At 42.0% G+C, this 6755-nt stretch overlaps 1 pseudogene; it reads right to left on the bottom strand.

The window, feature by feature from the left end:
- Nucleotides 1-3811: 3811 nt before the first annotated feature.
- Nucleotides 3812-4764, bottom strand: LOC135230753 (coiled-coil-helix-coiled-coil-helix domain-containing protein 2-like; annotated as a pseudogene).
- Nucleotides 4765-6755: the final 1991 nt, after the last annotated feature.

The following is a 6755-nucleotide window of genomic DNA, read 5'->3' as shown; positions in this document are numbered from 1 at the left end:
TGATGTTGGAGGAATGGTGGGCACACCACCCAGGCCTGAATAAACAATATCATTATTAGCTTACTAGATCCAAGAAGTTTCTCTCTCTCATTTGTTTTTGTGTTTGCTTTTGTTGATGAAGCTGTAAAGGTGTGAGAGAGTCTAGTGATGAAGAATCTAAGACTAGTTATTTCTTTTGGGCTCTAAAGCAATATTTTTAATATCACTTAGAAATGGAAGAAAACGATTTCGAGTCTTTCTTCCAGCATCAGCTTTCTTCTTATAATTGATTCAAGGAAAAGTATCTTTTAAAACTAGGTTCTATAAGTCTAAGTCACAAGCAAACAATAGTGGTAAAAGAAGAATTGTTAAAACGATTTCATAAACTGATAAGTTAATGAGGCTTATTCTCATTACCTGACATGAAGTTTCTCTTTTTTTTTCTTTTCATTTTTTTTTTTATTATGTCAACCCTAGAAAAGAGGGTCTAGCATCTTGTTTTAGAAAGTGTGCTTATTTGGCACCTAGTGTTCTCAGCTTTGTAAAGTCTCAAGCAGGAAAAGTGTCATTTTAACATCCTGTTTCACAAGCTATGGTGAGAGACCACAAGGCTAAGGATATAACAGTCCTTCCAGGGAAGCACAAACTTATTTTCAGTTCATAAATCCATTGAGTGAAATTTTTCAGCTAAGAAAAATGTGGGTACGAAGGGATAATGGTTCTTTAGGGAAATTCTAGAATGAGAAAGAGTTGCCACCATGAGAAAACAGTAAAAATAACAGCAAAATTAAAAACACCTTGGGTATTACTGGATATAGAAAATACAGGTTTAAGAATAAGGATTCAAGACTACACAAAACAGAAGGCAATGTTGCTGTTGTTGTTAGCTGCCATTGAGTTGATTCAGAACCAGATTGCCAGACGTGGGTAGGTTCCAGCCACCAACTCTTAGGCTAGTAGTAGAGCACTTAACTATTTCGGCCGCCCTGGGACTCCTATAATGTAAAAAAAAACCTTGCTTGGTGTGTTAGTATAATAATCACATTACCTACATCTGGTTGCCATGAGTCAGAGCTGACTTGACAGCAACAAGAACCCTCAAGCTGGAGAGAAGGTTACATCACTATAGGAAAATTTCAGCCTCAATTCAGTGATAGTTTATTTGGAACATGGGGCATACGGGGAAAACTGAAATTACAGGGGCTTTTAATTTGTAGGATAGCTATTTAAAAGAAAAAAGCACCTCCAGTAAGACCTGGACACTGGAATGCTAGTATTACATATTTATGAGGTTACAAAAGTGTCTCTCATGCCATTCTCTGAGAGACCCTGTTTGGTCCTCTGTGTCCCTCTTCACAAAAGTTCAGCCCATGGTGCCTACCTCCACTCATCCACCCTTAAATGAGGTAAGACTTAGCCTTGTGCCGTATTACTGATAGGCACTCTCTGGGCTACAGCCCTGACTCCTAGCCATTCTTCCTTCAGGAAGGCCCTTCATTGACTCAGGCTGCTCTGACGTCCCTGACGAATAGGTTACAAATGAGCCCAGTGGAAAAAATCATCTCACCCTTCTTCAGGAGAGCTGATCTGGAAATTACCATAAGAGTCAGGTGCTTTGACCCTCGTCATAGCCATAGCATCTGGTCTGGTGTGATGAGAGACAAAAAGTATCCCCTTTACAAATTTTCAATAGTTCTCAGGGATGGGCCATTTGAAGTTGAGAAATTTTAAAATTTGTGACTTGGGTGTCAGATCTCTTTGTTAATCAGACAGTGCTCACTCTGAACCCTCTTCTGTTCCCGTTTAAAAGGAAAAAAAGCAGTTACTGGCTTGATGTTTCTTGGCTGTCAGAACATTCACAAAATCCAAAGTCAAAAGACTTTAAGAGTTGGGGCCAGGGTTGGGAGTTTGTCCATAAACACTACACCAGAAGAGAAAGCAGGATCTAACACACAATATGAGCATCCACGTGCCTGTGTACTGATCCTTGTAAAGGGCTGACACAGTAAAAAAAAAAAAAAAAAAAAATAGTATAAGTTTCCTTCTGTGCCGTGGGTTCCTTGAAGCCTCTTGTATCTAGATAACTACCTCACCAGTGGTTACCTTCTCACTCACCTCTACTACCCTTTTAGGACACTGCAGTCTGAAAACCACATTACAAATGTAGGAATAGAGTAGAACACTTAGCCCTGCAATGGGAAGTGACTCAGATGCCTGCCAACTAAACCCCATCCTCGTTTGTCTTTGTTCCTATATTTAGTAGAGTGTGAGGGAAATGGAAACTGCAGCCATAGCCTGACATGTACCTATTCTGTTTAGACAGAAAAAGATCAATCTGCGGGTTCTGGACCTTTTAGCCTGTTTTTAACTCTTTTTTCCCCCCCCCCCCCACGCTACCAGCTCCTCAATATAATCAGCTGATTTTTTCTCCCTGTTCTGTTCCCTCAGCCTATGCTCTTCAGTAACAGTGAGATGAGTTTAAGGGAAAGTTCAACTTGCTAGGGCAGCCAATCTCGAAGCAAAATGTGTGAACCTGGTGATACAGCTCTTAGCTATTTGGGTAACTCCTTTTCTGCGCTGGCTGATAGGACCATGGCATGACACAGACACCTCTCTCCCAAGGTATGCTTCTTCTCAATTCTCGGGGAAGAGCCTGGAGTGTGATTCTTCTTCCTTGATCACATACCAAATACAGAATGAGTTTACACCAAAAAAAAAAAAAAGGACTTGTATTGGAAAGAAGTTTTCTACCCCCGGAGGAAACAGGGGTTCAAGAACTAAGCTCATTTAAATAATGGAAAAGTAGTTGCAATTTCTCTTTCTGTAAAATGGAATTCCTGTTCAATGCTGTTTGGTACAAGTTCTCATCATTCTGCCTCAGGAGACTGGGAATTTGTGTGTACTAATTTTTTTTTAATATTTAAAATCTGGATTTGCATAAATATCTTGTTTTTCTTAGACTCTGATATTTTAGCTAAAGCTATCCTGGCCATGGTTCTAAAATGCTGCCTACTACATGTTGGCAGTAGAGCTTCCTGTAAAGCTTCAGTTCTCAATAGGAACAAAAATTAACTCCTCAATGTATATGTCTTAGTGATGAGGGCAACTTTCCCAGTCAGTAGGGAAGGGTTTTGCCTCTGTGCCAGGTTCTGACTTTTAGAGTAGCCACTGTTTGTTCTTCTTCAAGGAATGAGGCTGTGATTTTTAAAAAGGCAGAGACCTGCTCTTGGGTCAGTTCTCAGTGTGCCCTATGGAGAGCATTAGTGTAATAACCCAATGTTAAATGTCATTAGAAACACTGTTATTGGCATATCCATTCCTAAACTGCACATGTTCCATGATTCTGTTATCCCCTCAACTCAATCATAGCTAGTAGGTATCCATACTCTTAAGCCAGCATAGGTTTACCTCCATCCCTTTGCTCTAGCCTTCTAACATTTTTGTGTTTATCTTAAATGATGCTAACAAAAGAAGAGCAATATACTTTAGTCTAGAGATAATACTACGCTTATGATATAATCAAGGTTACACCCAGGCTCATCAGCTAATAGGATACGTAATCAGCTACAATATGTAATAGGTTATCATTAACTGTATTAGAATGGCATTAACTGTTTGATATGCTGGCTAGGTCTAGTCCCCCCTATGGAAGATTTTATTATTCAACATATATTCACTATTCCTGCCTTGCTCTTGTGGAAACGTTATATTTCCCCACTTTATTTAGTGTGTCGTTTCTAAGCAGAGTTTTAAGAAGACATTACAGGTTCCTGGTAGCTCCGTTGTGCCCCACCTGCACTCCACATGAGGACAGCAGGCCCCAGGCAGGACTTGCTTCTCAAGGTCAATCACAAATGAAAAGGACACGTGAAATAGACTTGAAGGTAACTAGTAGGCTGGAAGTAACTTCAGTGGCCAATTTGAGTTACGTGAGGAAGATATTAATATTTATTTTCATAAACCGTTCACATTTTGGGGGATTCTGTTATGTAGCATTATTGTGGTAAAACCTGACTAGGAAAACTTCCTGCCTCTCCCCCAAATACACGTGCAGGTTGCCTCACCAACGCAATGCTGCTAGGCAACTAGATTCTCGTTCCTATTTTCTAAAAACTACAGTTTTATGCCACATTAACCTGGTCATGAAAGCAGATTTTCCATTTCTTCTATTTGAACTTGATTACACTAATCCATTTGCAAATCTGCACTGCTTCAACACCTCACTGAAACCCTCACAAAGCTTGAGGTCACTCTGGTTCTGGGCACTCTCCAAAAACTGTTTCATCTCATAGCGGCAAGGGCCAAACTGCTGTTGCTGGTATGCTGGTTAGGCTCTCTGAGGCTCCTGGCAAGTGATGTCAGGCCTTGAGGGCTCAGCATTATTTACTCCACTGAAGCCTCCAGTGATGGCATGGCCCAGTGACAGAAGAGCCCATGATGACACGGGCAGTAGGGGTTGCCATCTGGGCCACCAAACCTGACTGCTGGGGTGCAACAGCAGATAAGCCAATAGCAGATGTCGGGGCTGACCTGGGGATGGCTCTCCTCTGATGAGCCTGGCTGGCAGGAGGGCCCCTGAGGGAAGTGAGACTCTGGCTTCCAAGTGGCATAGTAACTAGGAGCTGGACCAGCTTCTAAATGTGAGAAATGCTGAGGAGAGAGTCCCCAATCTCAAAAAACTTGATAACAGGTTTTTAGTTACATGAAAAAAAAAGCTGTGGATTCAATTCTTACAGACATTTAACAACAAGCAGGTACAAAATAGTCATACAACTTGTTTGTAACCTATGGCGGTCTCTTCTCTGAAGCAACATACACTCCAAGGTGAAGGTGCTGAGGTTCTGTGCCTGGCCTTGAATTCAGGCCATATGTGAAATCCTCTGGGCAGTGAAGTTAAGCAGGGCAATCGTTCGCAGTCTGGAACCTGCACAACTGGCATAGGCCTCAGGCTTACCAAGAGTCTTATTTTATAGTAGTATAAACCAAGAAGAACACGTTCTTTTGTGGTTATGGGGGGGAGGGAGGGAGGGTGGGAGAGGGTTATTTACTGATTAGTTAGTAGATAAGAACTACTTTAGGTAAAGGGAAGGACAATACTCAATACAGGGAAGGTCAGCTCAACTGGACTGGACCAAAAGCAAAGAAGTTTCTGGGATAAACTGAATGCTCCGAAGGTCAGCAGAGCAAGGGTGGGGGTTTGGGGACTATGGCTTAAGGGGACTTCTAGGTCAATTGGCAAAATAAATTCTATTAAGAAAACATTCTGCATCCCACTTTGAAGTGTGGCGTCTGGGGTCTTAAATGCCAACAGGGGCCATCTAAGATGCATCAATTGGTCTCAACTCACCTGGATCAAAGGAGAATGAAGAACACCAAGGTCACATGATAACTATGAGCCCAAGAGACAGAAAGGGCCACATGAACTAGAGACTTACACCATCCTGAGACCAGAAGAACTAGATGGTGCCCAGCCACAACCGATGACTGCCCTGACAGGGAGCACAACAGAGAACCCCTGAGGGAGCAGGAGAACAGTGGGATGCAGACCCCAAACTCTCATAAAAAGATCAGACTTAATGGTCTGACTGAGACTAGAAGAATCCCGGCGGTCATGGTCCCCAAACCTTCTGTTGGCCCAGGACAGGACCCATTCCCTAAGACAACTCATCAGACATGGAAGGGACTGGACAATGGGTTGGAGAGAGATACTGATGAAGAGTGAGCTACTTATATCAGGTGGACACTTGAGACTGTGTTGGCATCTCCTGTCTGTAGGGGAGATGGGAGGGTAGAGAGGGTTAGAAACTGGCAAAATGGTCACAAAAGGAGAGACTGGAAGGAGGGAGTGGGCTGACTCACTATGGAGAGAGTAAACGAGAGTATGTAGTAAGGTGTATATAAGTTTATATGTCAGAGACTGACTTGATTTGTAAACTTTCACTTAAAGCAAAATAAAAATTATTTAAAAAAAATTTATAGTGAAATGATTAGCTGGAGTTTTTTCTAAACTAAATCAGGGACTTCTTTCTCTCTTTTTTTTTTAAATCAGGGACTTCAGCTCCTTGAAAACATGGACCCAAATGCTGATCCCTTAGCTAACACTGACAGGCAGATTCAGGAAGCAGTGAAATGTTACCATGAAACATATGAAGAAAAAAAGAAAAGGACCATATAGACAACTCTAACTAATTTTCTGAATAGAAACACTGTCGCCATTCCCAGGCATAATCCAGATGATCCAGAACCTTCTACAAGAGGACTTATTACCACAACTGACAAAATGCCAATGCCGTCCAGTTCTTCTTCATCATCGGAGTAAATTTTTATTTGTGTATTTTCATGTATGTATGTATTAAAATATATCCATAAGTTTATATGTAATGGTTCCAGCCCCCAAAGACAAAGACATGATTTATAAAGATACTGATAACAAAAAGCAGTAATAGGTGGCAGGACCAAGATGGCTGACTAGGCAGAAGCTTACGCTGAACGCTCTTGCAATAAAGACTTGAAAAAACAAGTGAATCGATTACATACATGACAATCTACAAACCCTGACCATCAAACACAGAACTAAGGAATCAACCTGAGTGACAGCGGATTGAGAGACCATGCTGAAGCAGTGACTAGTTCCGGAGCCTGGCGCACTGCGCCCCAGTCCTGAGCCCTTGGTGTGGCACATTGGTGATAGTGCAACAGGGCCAATGGTGGCTTCCTGAGACAAGGCAAGCATGGGATGCAGCCCTAACTGCCTGGGACAACCTCAGCAGGGACCC

Source organism: Loxodonta africana, chromosome 3 (assembly GCF_030014295.1).
Source record: "Loxodonta africana isolate mLoxAfr1 chromosome 3, mLoxAfr1.hap2, whole genome shotgun sequence".
Taxonomy (NCBI): Eukaryota; Metazoa; Chordata; class Mammalia; order Proboscidea; family Elephantidae; genus Loxodonta; species Loxodonta africana.
Note: the sequence above shows the minus strand (reverse complement) of the source record. Positions and strands in the feature narration are given on the sequence as shown.